Source organism: Coenobita brevimanus, chromosome 52, assembly GCF_032717465.1.
Source record: "Coenobita brevimanus isolate Jiangsu-jjx chromosome 52, ASM3271746v2, whole genome shotgun sequence".
Lineage (NCBI taxonomy): Eukaryota > Metazoa > Arthropoda > Malacostraca > Decapoda > Coenobitidae > Coenobita > Coenobita brevimanus.
In genome coordinates, this window is record NC_137005.1 from 42,145,361 (window position 1) to 42,162,017 (window position 16,657).

At 40.8% G+C, this 16,657-nt stretch overlaps 1 pseudogene; it reads left to right on the forward strand.

Annotated features, from left to right (window-relative positions):
• The window catches only part of LOC145400544 ((3R)-3-hydroxyacyl-CoA dehydrogenase-like), a 43,787-nt pseudogene that overhangs the window by 25,384 nt on the left and 1,746 nt on the right, over positions 1–16,657 (forward strand).

Below are 16,657 nucleotides of genomic sequence, written 5' to 3' on the forward strand. Positions count from 1 at the left end.
CACTGTATCTCATTTTATGCCTTGCACAGTAGACAGTGAAGATAAATTGTCAATAGCTCAATTTTCTGCACTCAGTTATGTACAGAATTTGGGGTATTTTTTTACTTCTGACTCCACTTCAACTGTTAATAATTTGGTAATGTTATTCATTTCATCATGCTATGGCAGTTTTCACTTGTAACACTTAACAATTTCATTCCAAATAGCTGTTAAGTGTTGTGTCACACCCATTTCTTGTAACTACTTTATATAGTTAAAATGAAGTATTTAACCAAGATAAATAACCTAACCATCTGGAATGACACAAACGTAGAATGTAACCATCTGGAATGACAAACATAGGGACTGGACATGAAATATTTGTAGGTATAATCTGTCCCATAAATATAGCAATCCCCCTAAGACAGACTAGAGAAGCAGCAATGATATATTGAAAGGTATCACGCGCTTATTACACGACCATAGCGCACTGAGATATTAATATGCGTGTCGTGGGACAGCAGGCTTCAACCCTCTCACTCTTTTGGATTTTTGCGCATAGTAGTTCATAATCATACCGCTGTACAAGACCTGCAACTGATAATCTTCCTTCCTTGAAGTAAGTGTGGTAAACACGTAGTCACCTTTTATACAAGTAAAACGGGACTACCTCTGCACTTCCTTCTTAGTTATAACAACATGCCTACTGGATAGCATAGCTTATTAATATATAATGGAAGCTTTTAAAAAGCTATCCTATACAGTAGGCATGTTGCTAAAACTAGAATGGAAGGATAATGACATAAAAAAGAAAAGAGATAATTACTATATTCAATCAAACGAAGTCAGTACAAGATATGCATCTGTCCCCAACACAGCCAAAGCTTTGGTTATCAACAAGTACTTAAAGAGAGCAGGCCTTAGGATCGCACCACCATTGGGATGTAAAATAAGAGAAATAGTGAACGCAAAAGTGAGAGGAAGTAAAAACGAGAACAATGTAGTATACAACATACCGCTTATTGGATGCTCAAAAGCGTACACAGAGAAAACAGGACGAGGAATGGATACAAAGATAACAAACACAAAACAGATGTGCGATGTCACAGAGTTTCTAATTCCCTAGCGTTGCACATAGATCAGCATAATCATTGGCCCAAGTGCAAAGAAGCTACTGTCAATAAAAAGCATCTGAATAAACAAATGAGAAAAAAAAATGGGAGCAGATCACTGCGTGTAAAAAGTGTAACTCATCCTGAGAGGCGATTTTTCAGCCTAGGAAAATATGCACAAAGGACAGCACTAATGTAATCAGAGGCGGGTTAGGATGGCGGGATATTTCTAGAGGTCGCCAGCCCGGCTGCGACACGACAATGGGTACTTGGAAGTATGTATGGTGGTAAACGTGGAACAGAACTTGGATGCTGTGTGTGTGTGTGTGTGTGCAGGGCCGTTATTTCTGGATGGGCTAGGGGCACTATAGCTCCCCAATGTTTTCTGTATGTTAATTTGTCAAAACTTCAACTAACATTGAGGTTCAGTAACAACTCATGACACTGACCAAGTTTGTAAGTAAAATATGATACTATATGTCGAATATTATCTTAAATCTTGTTGGCACAACTATTTGAGACGCACCGTGGTAGTGTTACATGTTTTTCAATGTTTACGTTGTGTGGCAATGCTGTTCATGTCATTCACCAAACGTTGTCGATAGCTCCCTATTGCCTTCTGGCCTGTGAGTTTATTTTCTCTCTTATATGTTTATAATTATGCTTCTGTGTTTTGTTATCGTAACACTAAAGGTTGAGAGACTCGAGTAGCACAATGGCCCACAACCGGCTAAACCACATGCAGAGTGTTCATTCATTGAGACTTGACACTCTTGATCTGAAGGCGGTTCTGAACGAATTTATTGACACAGCGGAGAGAAGAAAAGCCATGTTTGCTCGTGTCTGGCATGTTGAATAAATGTTTATATTTTGTGCATATCGTATGGTGGAATATGTATGCTTTAAGATCAAGGGTTTTATGATGGAATGCAAATGTGTGGGGGGGAGGGGGGCAAATACATGTTATGTTATGGAAGATGATTGAACTTTAATACGAAAGAAAACAACGTTGGACTCATAAGGCTGAATATGAAAATAAAATGGAAGAAAAACTTGGAGTGATTTTGTTGAAAATGCCAACAATTCTACGCGTGTTTGATCGAATATTTCCAATTCTGATCCAAACTGATCATAAACTAAATCATAATAGGCTAGTACTTAGTTGTTGATAATCTTATCGTTTCCAAAAGAATAAAAGCAGGGCGGTATGTTTCAACCTTAATCCTACCGCAGGCGTGTAGGAACAATCTTGATGGGGGTGCAGCTTACTACACCAAAAATGTAGGAAAGCCGAATTATTAAACTTGGTTAGAGTTTGAGCTCAATGTTCAGACTGGCAGAAAGTGAAGCCTTTTATTTACACATCCAGTTCAATCACTAAACATACTTGCCTCTTTAAACATCAACTTTTAGGTAGAATCAGACTGAAAAATATCGGATGTTCTGCAAAATGAAGCGTTCTGATTTAATGATAAGTTTCTAGTACGAAGGTATATAGGCCTACATTTTGTCTAGCCGCCCCACAAAATATGTGTTGAAAATTACGGGCCTGGTGTGTGTGTGTGTGTGTGTGTGTGTGTGTGTGTGTGTGTGTGTGTGTGTGTGTAAGAGAGAGAGAGAGCAAAATAAAATCATTACTGTAAACCCTGTCATGGACGTCTCCTCTGTAATATTTGTTCCAGCTACGGGAATCGATGTCGTTCACATATGACCTACGCCACATTTTCGTGCTGCCATTTTGACGAGATAAATGTCTACACCAGTCACGTCACGGGAAGCCTCGGGTTGTGACTGGTTATGACCGCTCAAAGGGCAGGACGAAAATACCGCCATAGTGTGAATACCGTCACTGTTAACCCTATCATGGTATGGGACATCTATTATTCTCTTGCCAGCTTCAAGGGTTCAGTGGAAATGACGCAGGATAATGAACTCGGTGAGGGAAGGCTCCAACAATCAGCATTACCCCCTGCACAGATTATCTTATTTACTTGTTTTATCTTTAGATGATCTTATGCATATTAGGAGGCATATTTCGACTGAGGTGTTAGATGCAGCCTTCACTAATTCTTTAATATATTAGTGATATACGTCGCTGCATAGAATTATCTGATGGTGAATAAAGACGGACCGGGAGGCTTCAGGGAATCGAAGAATTCGAAGCAGGACGTTGAACTCAACGAAAGAGGGTTCCAACAACCAGTACTAACACCCTCGGTAATTGCTTCTTTCTATACACTCTTCAAGGGACCAATTAAACTGTCAGCTACTGTAGATACTCGTACAGTCTTCACCAACCCTTATATAAGAGATAAAAGCGTCTGGATGGCGAATTCAGCAACAGATGGACCGAACTGTTGAAATTTACTCTTTCACAACCATAACGTTTTCCTTTATCTTATTCTTGCTATCTCCAGATATATTTTAAACTGGTCATGAGAGTGGTTTCAAACTGGATGTGTTAGACAATATAGCCTTCCTTAACTCTTCCCACAGAAGAGGTCTCCCTTAAGCTATATTCAGCCGTATGGAGGTCGACTGAATACAAAAATCGTCTGCAGGTTGATAATATGCCTGGCGAAGTGTGACTTGCGTCCACTGGCAAAAAGTGCGTGTAGGAACCCATGTATATATAAGTTTCGCCCCCGGTTAAATAATACAGTATTCCACAAGGTACTGTGTGCATGTCAGGTTTATTATGATAAGAATAAGTAGACAAACACATCAGAGAATAAAAGCTCACTTATTTTGTAAGGTTTTTGTTTCTTGATCTCGTGAACAATACTTACTGGCTTCTGGTTACTGTAATATTAACGGTTCTGTCATACATGCCACTTTTTCATGCATCTACTGGTACTCAACACATGACTACTGAAAAAAAACAGCGTCGTCATCAATGGATATAAAAACCAATCACAGAACTTGTATCTACCAGCTTGATGCCGTCAGGCGCCTTCATCTCAGCCTACGTTTCAAAACTACACCCACCCAGACCGTATCCAGCACACGGACACATCCCAACATATATTTTGTCTGGAGAAACCGCTAAGATAAACTCCAGACACACCCAAAACGCAAAACACCTGCATCTCAGATACAACCTAGACGCCACTGGCACTCCTACCTTTCAACAGCCCCCATAGTGACATTCTTATAATTCTGTGGTTGCAACTTGCCAGAGTTCATCCTTTAAAAAGAGAACAGTGACTCAGTAAATGAGTAACACAGTCTGGGACATTCAGTGGATATGGGCCCCAGTTTGTGTACAGGGAGAAGAAAAAACCGTGTCTTTCTTATTTTTTCTTGTAAAATGTCTAACAGTATGCACGCTTCTAAGCTGGCCTTTGACTTATAACAAGTGTGTGATAAGGTTATAGTTAGAAGGGATGTCTGTTTTGCAGTTCTGTTCTAGAACCTTTCTAGTGTTCGTTTGTGGAAACTGCAATAATGTGTTCTTTGCAACAGCAGAGCTACATAACAATTTTATGGCTAGAATGAGGTTAGAAATGATACTACTAGTATGTAATAGATGAGAGGTTGAAGACAAGGGCTGAATGTATGATGAGAGGCATTTAAGAGGTTGGCTGAGGAAAATAAGTAAGCAAGAGAAACACACTACAAGACTGATAAATTGTGGATTCAATCACAGAACTCCAGTGTTATCTAACACGTGCTATCTAAATATTCAGGCCATCCCTCTAACGATGATACAGCCTGTGTGACAGAAGGGAAGAACCAGATGTTGGTGGCTAACCACCAGATCGGTAGGAAGGAGGGGGACAGGGGAAGAAATCGTTGGCAAGAAAGTGATTTGCAGTTGAAGGGGTTAGTGTTGGGGCTTAACCCTCCATGCACGGGCAGTATTGTGTGGCGAGGGACAATCACAAACACATACAAGTGTGAATGAGAAGGAAAGCACACAAACATTACCCCAGAACGACACGCAACCGTTGATTTACATCCAGGTCCCTATTTTCAATTGTTGGTAATGGACAGACTGAATGAACTTGATAAATATGTTCAGTTTTATAAATGTTTATACTGTTTCTTTTTCTTATTTAATGTTACTCTTCTTTTTTTTTTCCCCCAAATATAGAAGTGGCTGAAGTGGTGGCGTTCCTGCTGAGCGAGCGGAGCAGCTACATGGTGGGGGCCTGTGTTGAGGTGACGGGAGGATACGGCATGTGATCGCCATACACACACACACACACACACACACACACACACACACACACACACACACACACACACACACACACACACACACACAAACACACACACACACACACACACACACACACACACACACACATATATATATATATACCAAATTTACATGTGTCTGTGTATACAGTACAGATTTGTGAGGATAATCATACGAAAAGAGAAGGAGGGAGTAAAAAGCTCCAAAAGCAAAAGATGTTAAGGAGTTTAGAGTACGAGTGTATTTGGAACCCAATAAATTTCCAGAAACCTTCCAAGTTCGCCTTTTTGCTGGATAAAAATATGGCATACCTTTAAAAGTTGATGACAGGAAATTGAAACGCCCTAAATGGTAGTGATTTATGGACCCAGGAACTGCGGTAATTATCATGTAGAAGCCGAGCAAATGTCAGCAGTGTTTTTTGGCATTTGGGGAGAAGTTTGCCACGAAGACAAACAGAAGCTGAGGACCTACAAATAAATCAATAAATAAATAATATATATTTATATATATGTATCACTGACTACAAATGTATCCAGCATGTACTGACATACTCCATGAATATCAAGACTGTGTGTATGTATGTATATTTGTTACCAGAAGCTACACTGTTAATATTTGTGTAAAAGGATTTTTTTTTTTTTTTAATGCGATAGTTCTCTCTGTCGTAATAAATGACCCTGAGACACGAACACCAAACAGCAGCTTGGAATTGCTATCAACTCGTTTGATGGTAAGTGCTTTTGCGGGAACATGAGGTATCACTGGTAAGATATGGGGCATAATCTGAATCGCTAAGGGGCATAAACTAAATACACGCGGGGACCGAGTCAAGTCCTATTTATTGCGTAATACGTGAAAGCCAGCTCTAGTCGTATGGGTACAGTACATCCCCGTTCATAGAGTATTTATTACATACTTCTTAAAGGCAGTTCACTGCACTCTACTGCTTTTTTAGATCATTTCAATATTCAGCTTTACAGCCTTCCAAATTTGAAAAATCTTTCCATAAACAGCTCAGTTCTCTCCCCCCACTGCAGTTTATCATTTCAGTATCTACCTCATTATCACCTGCGACTTTCCCATTCTTCAAACATTTAAAGAAAGAGTTCGCTGCACTCTTATAACTTCAATATTTACACTCACTTTTCTCTCTCTCCCGGCCGGAGGGAATTCATACATTGGAAGAACCCTTGTTCAATTTTCAATCAAATGGCACATTTTTCATTCATTCTTGTTTCCACCTTAACCATTTTAACTCAACTCTGGAAGGACCTCTTGCTGTGAAGAGGTTGATGGAGGCTGTATCTAACACCTCAACTTCGAACAGTCTCTCTCCTAAGTTGAATTATATCACCTGAAAGTATTAAGATTAAAATAACAAATACGCAGTTAATTTGTTTAAATGTTGATATAGCTTGCATCTTTAAAACAAGAATGCTATTGATGAGTAGTATCCAGAGTAAATCACTAGGGAAAAGGTGATGGGAAACTCCAAATCCCCTTGCAATACGATCTTTTGTTAAACTACACGGGGAACAGTTGCCAATGGCACTGATGCTGGTGAAGTTAGGAAATGTTCTGAACTACCGATAACAAGTGTTGGTTCAGTGTGAAACTTTGCCTACGACTTGCCTCCGTCCTGGGGTGGGATTAGAAGGTGTGTTGCAGCGACGACTGACAACTGTACTCCATGAATACCTGCAATGTGTGCTGGATAGCGTTAAGAATGACTGTGGCAAAGGATCTGCCTTTAACACCTCAAGCAGAGAGAGAGAGGGAGAGTATGGGTTGTGAAGGGATTAATTCAGTCATTTATAAAATTATCAGGTGATGGCAATTATATAAGGAAAAGACATCCTCGGACCGTAGGGGTTAATGCAGCTATTTTCACTAAACCTCGTTCATCCAATTAAACAGTAACATAAGAAGTTTTGTCACTAATTAAGGTCCAACGTCCTATACAAACATGTTTCACGATTACCAAAATTTTAGTAAAAGTCGCTAGGTTTGCTAAAAACTACAGTTAGCAGCATATGCCCGTCTCCTGCCTTTTCCTCAGAGAATATACACATCCACCCACCCTACCCATCCACATCTACCACTCCATCTCACCCATCCATCACCCATCCTTCCCACCCGCCCAGCCATTGATATACCTCACCCGCCCCTAACTCCCTGAAAACCACCAATCCACCCAACCACCAATCCACCCCCATCCCACCCATCTGCCCACCAAGCTCCACCAACAGGGTGATTTGCAAGTTTCTGCAGAGAGAGAGAGAGAGCAGTCTTTCCACCAGACAAAAAGAAAGAGATTAACTTTCCACATCCCTGTGGGCAGTATTATTTTGTCAATATTCTTCGTATTATTATTATTTCTTCTTAAAAAGTAAATAGTTATTACTCAGAGGCTGTTTGGCCTATAACCTTCAAAATTTGTCAGCTGAGTCCCCCAGCTGGCCGCTTCATCTGGCAAAATTGGAAGGAAATATGTTAACCGGATCCCTGAATAGTATCCGGAACATAGGAAACAAATTGTTGTCACTATCTCAGGAACGACTCAAGCCTGAAAGCAGAAATTTATACATCATATACCAATTGCCAGGGAGCAGCTCTGAAAGGAATATGATCTTAATCGGATGAATATCGTCCGAGGTCGTCCACGACCCAACACTGGGACTTTTCCGGATATTCCGGATGTCATCTAATTTTCCATGAAGCATTAAAGTCATCAAACTTGGTGGACTTATAGACTGTGATGACTTAACATGATATGCACAAGATCAGTGACCTTGACCTCAAGGTCCCTCTGGAGTTCGGCTTCTGATAGGCAATGGCTGTGGGAAGCTTTTCTTTATATGATTTCCTATTGAAAAAAAAAAAGTTACTTAATGACAATAAAATGAAACGAAATGAAAGAATGGTGTGAGACGTATAGACAATCAACCATGAGCGTTCATGGGAAGACTAAGGAAGAAGGGAGTTTGTTGTAGATGGTTAGTGTTGGAGAATATTGTGCAGTAATTAATGTGTCACGTCAGACCTGCATATGTGTCAACATTAAATGTGAGGCGGTAGAAGTGGTTCTGATTAATGCATCTGGACTCAGTGTTGACAGAGGTGTGGAGGAAGATGTGAATTATTAACACCAATATTAAATGATGGAATATGTGCCCAGAACCATTACAGTGATTGTGATTAATGATATGATTAAAAGAGTTGGTCCAGGTCCTGCGAATGATGTAAAAGGTCTTGCTGATGCGCCAGAGCAAACGATAATAGAAGTCGACTGAAGAACTTGTGTGAAGAAAGAAAGTTCTTTATTAGTTATTCTTATTTTAGATACAAAAATGTACACAAGTGAACACTGACAGAAGCTAGATAGATTCTGTGATTGTAGAAAGAACGATACATCACTTTTACTATCCGGAATCATTAGTTCAATCCGCAGCCAAATTTTGAACCGGTATATACAATAACCACATCAGTATAAACTAATATTGAAACATCATCTGCATTCCTGAAATCCGATATGATTCGTCTTTCGCTGTTCCTTATTCTTTAATTCCCTTTTACCTCATTCACTACGACCGCTTCAATAATCCAATTCATATAAACACTGAACAACTGCGCAGAGGCATCACACACCCTTGTATCACTCCCATAGTTATTCTAAACCCAGACACTCTTACAAATGCTTTGCCACTATCGTATAACTTCATCACTTTGTTTCGTTTCCGTAACCCCATCAGTACTGTGATGTTTATTTATACACTTGTTGCCAACAAGCAGTTTTATTCAGCACGATAGAGTTTTCCAAGAGTAGAGAGGCAAATACAGCCTTCATTTACCTCTTCAGTAGGAGAGGTATTTTGTACTAAGAAAAAATCGCCAAACTGAGGCAAGAATGAACTAAGAAATACGTCACCGGATTTAAGGTGCAATACGCAGAAAAACATCTTCCTGTCTTAAGCACCAGTGGCCCCGTCCAGCTGTATAAAATATACAAATAATAACTCAGTGGCCACCTAGAACATTGTCTCTGGCAAGTGGGGAAGGTGGTGGCCGAGTCGTTAGAGAGGTGGCCTGCTGCCCTAATGGACACGAGGTCGATTCCCGGCTGGGACAGGGATTAGTGTCAAATTTGAATTTCGTTCAGTCAGACTTAACTGATATATCATATGATTCAGCGACATGTCGTAAAAGCACCCCTCCCCCATACCAATACACCATACCTGTATGATACAGTCCTCTCGTGTATTCAATATGGATGGTGGCTGTTAGCGCCGAAGTGGTGACATGGGGAGGTAAATGGTACGTAGAAAGACTGTTGGGCCTTATGGAACTGGCTGTTACTCCTATGCCAAAAGCTGGACGTATAAAATAATGTTGACGTACACTACACAATACCAGCCTGTTCATTCTCACTCACCAGGAGCTGTGATGTCTGTCATAACCTGCTCATCACCACCTTTCCACAAAGCTTATAGTTAACACTCAGCAGACGTATTACTTGATTCATTGCACTCACTACAGTCATCTTTGCTTTAGGACAAAGGTACAGGCATTGCAGATTTTCACTTCACTGACCAAGTTTACTCGTCCAGGTTTTCTTGCATATTTTACAAACAAAAATAACTACATTCCCTCCGGTGTATTCAGTTACATCTGGTTGGCTGCCGTCATTCTTAGGAAGTAACACCATGGTAGTGAGATGAACCAGTAATAAGTACTCATTCAACTCATTCAGTACCTTCAGGCAGGGGATAAACACAGTTATACAGTATATTTAGTGTAGACACAGACTACCACAGTACACACGACTTTTAAACACCGAAAAACTTTTCCCTGGTTATGGTGGAAAATACTACTACACATTTCCTACATGTTATAAAGGGCGACAAATAGGGTGGTGAATGGGGCCTGGTTCTGGGGTGAGCGTAAGAAAATGAGAATGAGGCTCAGACTGCCGTGTCTGAATGGGTGTGGATGTAATAATAACTGGGATATTATCTTTATTTGCTGTGCACGACAACAGGCATAAACTTAATAACCTGTTCCTTATGGCCCATCCGGCCGCCTACGTGCCTTACGCGCCGTTCTGACACTAATACTCACCGTCCATCTTGATTGCATGATAGACCAGACTAATTTAGGACTGGTATAATGCTATTCGCGGAGGTGTTTCTGTGTAATTGGTGAAGTAAGTATTGCCGTTTAATTAGCCTGTGAGATAACTGAAGTGTGTTTTAAATGACAATTGATATAACAAAGCAGAGAGAGACAAGGTGAAAGGAATGTGAGAAGAGGTGCTTTGAGATGCAAGGGAAAAACGTCTGGGATGAATGACAGAGTAAGAGCAATGGTTGGCATTGTAGTATTGATAAGACGTGAGGTGTGAGACGGTGTTTGTGAAGGGGGGGGGGGATGATATTGCAAGACTGGTTCAGCGTAAGGTGAAAATACTGTAGCTAATGATGAGTGCATGACAGTCTTGTTGTTGTTGTTGCTATTGTTCATCAACCCCAGTCTGTCTAGCTCAGCAGACTCATCGACCAAAGGCAAGCAACCGTCTCTGGAGGGTCGTTCCATGCAGTCAAGTGATGTTCCCTTGTGTGTTGACAGGGCATTGCCGAGGCAAGGCGTGGCTAAAAGTATGGAGGTTTGGTTCCCGGCTGGATGCCGCTTTTGCGTCTCTACACCTAGTTAACAGGGGCACTACAGCTGGCTCCACTACATACCGTGATCTGGTTATATGGCTAACACCCAGCATTGTAAATGGTTTTCTGAGTTACAGGAAACCATCAGACTTGTCACTCTGTGTAGAGCCACCTGAAGTGGAAAGAAGAGTTACAAAAAAAAAAGAAAAAAGAAAAAAAAAAGGAATGGTGGAAGTAAGCAAGGAAGGAAGGAAGGAGGGACTAATCAGTAACCAGCACAAAGCCATAAATGGGCTATACTGGTATGGCACTAAGCCTGGCGTTGAAGTGGTTTTCGTGATGAAGCAGTTTAGTGATGAAACGGTTTAGCGTTAAAGCATAGGGAGGAGCGGAGGAAGGGTCGGTGTCAATGGGAGGTCCTTAAACTATCCATGTTATAAAACCAAATATATAACCTGATAGGAGTTGAGGGAAAATGAAGGCTGGAAGAAACAAGGAAATATCAAGAAGAGAGATGGGGCAGAAGAGAGGGAGGGCACAGTAAGGAGAAAAAGACTGGAAACAAAAAGACTTCTTTTAGTCGCCTCTTACGACAGGCAGGGATGCTGGTGAAGCATTCTTTCTTCCCCTCCCCAGGATATTAAAAAAAAAATAAGAAGTAGGAAGAGAGGAGAGCAAATACAGAAACAGAATCGTAAAGGTGAAGGAAGCACTAAGCAACTCTGCATCAAGTGACTGGACAATGGCTGCCACCAGCTACCACCAGGATGACAGTGTACTCGTATATAGAAGAAGCGACGAGAGAAGTGTAGAGGAAAGGGTAAGGATAAGAACTGTGTGCGTCTTTGTGTGTGTGTGTGTGTGTGTGTGTGTGTGTGTGTGTGTGTGTGTGTGTGTGGACGTGTTTCCAAACCACCCAGGAGGTAGCGTCGTGGCTCGTATTTAGTTTAGTGGTGTCCCTGCCCTGACCTGACCTGCCAGGAGGGGTCAGGTTAGGGCAGGCCTAGTCCACCGGGTGCAGGCAGTGTTGCCACTACTGCTACCCAACCTACTCTGACCTAACAAACCCAACATTACCAAATTTAGCTGAAGCTTCTGAACTCAGACTGATGAAATGACTTTACTGAAGTTAATTGACTTACCTTATAGTCGAGTTGCCGCCCTTATAATTCCGTTATGAGACCTTGCAGTGTTAACTACAGCAAACTTTTTTCACGGAAATGTTTTAAATATAGTTAGGAGAGAATTAGCTTGGTTGCCACCTTCACAACGTTGAGCATTTGTCAGAATTCAAGATGGCAGCCGCCGTCATTTTGAGTGTTCATCTTTTAATCTCGGTGACATAGAGGGTCGTGTAATACCCTTTTTTTTTAGGGGGTTTAGAGGGCAGGGAGCCCATTCTGGAGTTATTTTTGGTTACGGGATCAAAGTCAAGATCAAATCAGATGAGAACAATCTAATTTGGGCATATATCAGAAAAAACATCTCTATTGACTGAATGTATGTCGTTCGTTATCTTCTCGTGGTTTAGTGGCTTACAAATTTTTTCCTCATTTTAGAGTGCGACGAGCCAGCGTGATCAGCATCCCAGCATCAGTCCTGCAGCACCCCAGGCCACCGCAGTCGTCATGGCTGCTGGAGAGGGGAAGTGCCTCTTCAGACCATGTGGTGCCAAGGGAGCGTTACAGACATTCAACACCGTGGCCGTGCAGAAGATCGTCACTACAAGCAAAGTGAAACGCGATGAACTGTACACAACTCTGTCAGGAAGTGATATTCTAGCTCACAAATCAAGTTACTGTAGCTATCATGTTACTGTAGCTATACATCGAGGAGTAAAAACAATGAACAGAGAAAACGGAATAAATTCCATAAGCTAGACCTGGATAGATCATATATCCTTACTAGGTGATGGGAGAGCACTACCCCTTTCGACAAGGCAGCTACACGGGCTGGGCACGAACTTCCGACCTTACACTCTAGAGTCAAGTGTTCTACCACTGAGCTGCCCTGTTCCCTCCTCCCATGAACAAAGAAAGAGAAAGTCTATGCTGGTTGACATTGGTGTTTCCAAAAGGTTGGTGAAGGCCTAATGTAATGGCCTTGATTGCCAGTAAGACTGTCTGTTTTGTGGGAAAGAATAAGACTGTCTGTTGTGTGGGAAAGAGTGTAAGCCAAAAGACAGTAAGAATCCACACAGGTGGGTGCAGGTCAGACAGTGTACAATTGTAGGTAGGGGTACTGCTATCACGTTCAAGCAACTGTTGGAGAACCTCTGTGATGAGAGACCCGACCAGTGGGCTAATGAGGTAATGGCTAGACTCAGTGGGGTCACTGATCTGCATTGATCAGCATAGCAAGAATTCCATAAAGTTGTAGGTGTCTGCTGTCAAGAGATGTTTAGAAATAAGGACTATTTAGAAGCCAATGCGAGTGAATACAACAATACTCTAAAACATTTAATGAATCTGTTTAAAACATCACAAATGAGGCTTGCTAATACGGTCAAACAGTAGGACACAGACTATAATAAAATCATTAAAATAAACAAAGATAAATTGCATATAGTAGTAATATCAATAATAATGCGATAGAACTTTTGTTTGGAGGAACAAAATCCTCCAGACAAAAGTTCCATTGCACTGTAAAGAATGAGAAATAGGGCATACCCTAGATTAGCAAGGCGGCGCCGAAGTCGGTACCAGAAGCCTATTCAACTTTACCACGCCGCCGCCTATGGGCATCTCTGGCCGCCCTCCCCAGTATTCTCAGTTCAAGGTCTGCTGTGGTCGTGCATGGTGGGTAGGTTTTGCTTCCGTGTAAAATTTCGGTTTTATGCTTCTTGGTCCATTTTTCGGTACCACCTTGCGACTAACGTGAGGTTGAGGCTGCATACGCTTACTAGTTAATATAATTATGTATTTATGTGTGTTATTTTGCAGCTAAAAGAGTGTTATACAAAAGAAGGTAAACAACAGAAGCATTCAATAAAGGGGAGGGAAGTGGAGGAGGTGGAGGTGGACGTGTAACGGTGCCTCGGGATGAGTCCAATGCTCCCACTGCTGCTACATAGATGCCCATTATTTATTTCATAAAAATTCTATTTTTCTTTGTTTCTCAGTATTTTAGGTTATAACTCTTGCAAAATACATTGCATTACCTTGAAAAAAATTTGTAATTAAAATCTATACCATTTTCATAATTATTTTCATTTTCCAAACTTGGTACTGAATCAGGTACCACCTTGCCACTCATGTACATATCCTGACCTTGCTAATCTAGGGTTAAGAGAGATAAGCACCTGTGCATTTTACTTCCAACCCTTTCAAGTACTCATTGTAAGCTCTTCCTGTCCTAATCACAGCATTCAGTCTTCGTGGCATGGATGCAACCAGCATCAGCATTAGTGCTCATCACTTTACAGTTAGGACATCACCTCCACATCACCTGTTATATTTTACTAGTGTTTCCCCGCAAAACTTTGCTGGACAAACTGATAGCATTTCCATCACGAAATGTTTGCAGATCCCATTATCCAAAAACCAATTTTCACTCAATTAATGCCGGCGTGCCACAGGAATCAGTTCTGGCGCCAACGCTGTTCCTGATTCATAATAATGATCTCTTATCTGTCACCCACAATGCCATCCATTCATATGCAGTTGACTCAACATTTCATAGTTCATTCACACTCAGACACCCATTTACAGAGTCTAATATCTCTACCTCTCAACTCAGCACAGCCATAAATCAAGATTTATCTATGATCAGTGAATGGGGACAGAACAACCTTGTCTCAGTTGATGCTAGTAAAACCATATGTATACAATTTACTAATAGACAGATATTGCCAGATACGTATATTACCTTCAATGCTACTAATATTCACATCTCCAAAGGTATTGAAATTCTTGTCATCTCACTTAACAATGCCCTCAGCTGGACCTCTCATGTCAGATCACTTGCAAAAACCACCTCAAATAAACTTGGATTACTGTACAGTCTGTAACTTCTTCACTGATGAGAAGTTAGCTACAATTTACAAGAGTCATGTGCACTTTCAGCTTGAATATTGCTCACCCTTTTGGAATGGATGTGGAGAGGTTGCATTAACCCACCACATGCCAGCTATTTTTAGCCCTATGGGTCACCTCAGTGTCGGCCATTTTTGACCTTTTTTTTTTTTATTGGCTAAAATGATAGATTTTGATGTGAAAACAACGAATTTCACCATTAAAATTCTCGCCGAAGCTCAGAAACGGGTTTTATTGAGTCCTGCATATTCGCATACAGGTATACCCACTCTCTCACACTCACCACATAGGTGAGAGAAAGCCGTTTTCTCTGAAGAGAAAATCAGGTATTTATGCTGGAAAGGTATAGCAATGTTCAGTACACTTTTCTGATTACTTGTTACTTCAACATCTATCACAATTTGTTGGTCTTTCTCACTGTGAATGCATTATCTTACATTTACTTGAAGATAGGTACAACCTGACTTCATTATGTATAGTCCTGGCACTTACAAGAAGGTATTTACAACTTGACTTCACTATATAGTCCTTACACTTACAAAATAATATTTACAACTTACATTTACATGAAAATATTTACAAAATGCCTTCACTATGTACAGCACTGGGTGAGGCACACAAGCAGAGTGAGACAGAGCAAGCGTGAAGGGGGGGAGCGAGTGAGTGTAAGGCCTTGACAACCTGGGGGATGGTAGAGGAACAGTTACCATACATGCCTGCGAATTTTTACCCGCGAATCTTGAAAAATATGGTCACAGTGAATTTTGTTTATTTTAAACCGTTTTAAAACAGCACTGGCACTGGTCATGGAATTATGTCAGACAGTTTTCAAGTGGCATTGTCACGTGGTGGGTTAAAACAACTAGAGAAAATTCAGAAGAAAGTTGTTGAAATAATTAATAACCCTGCTATTATAAATAAACTACCTCCCCTACAAGTAAGAAGGAATGTTGCCTCCCCTGCATTATTCTATTGATATTTCTATGGTAAATGTTCAGACGAATTTGCATCCATTGTGCCACCTCTCTGTACCTTCCCTCGTGCTACACGGGCATCTGGTAGTGCTCATGACTGGAACGTCACTCAGGCATATTGCAGAACTTCTGCCTCCAAACTGCATCTCTCTGGAGCTCACTTCCCCAGAGTTGTTTCCCTCCAAACTTCAACCTACAGCTGTTTAAGTCCAGCTGTTACAGATATTTTATGAATGGACGACACCAGTAATCTGGTGTATGGATTTTTTTCTATTCATTTGTTTTTTCTTCCTTTGTTCTGTTATTTAAAAAAAAAATCTTTGTTTCGATATGGTTATTGAGCCCACAATGATGACCAAGAAGTCAAAAAACTTATTTTTTGCATATTTTTTGCGTGAGGGATTTCCGACAATTTCACGCCATTTCGTCGCATGCAATAGGCATTTTTTCTTCTCTTACACTCCCTGGACTTGCCAAGACCTAATGTAAAAAGAAACAGGTCGATATCTATTACTGTTCTTGTGAAAGAAACTCACAAACACCTAAACAGAAATTTTCGTGCATCGTCGCGTGCTATTGCCAAAATTTGTTTTTTTGTATTTTCTTCACACTCCCTGAACATACTTCAACGTAATGTAAAAAGAATTGGGTCCGTATCTATTACGGTTCTCTTAAAAGAAACTAACAAACG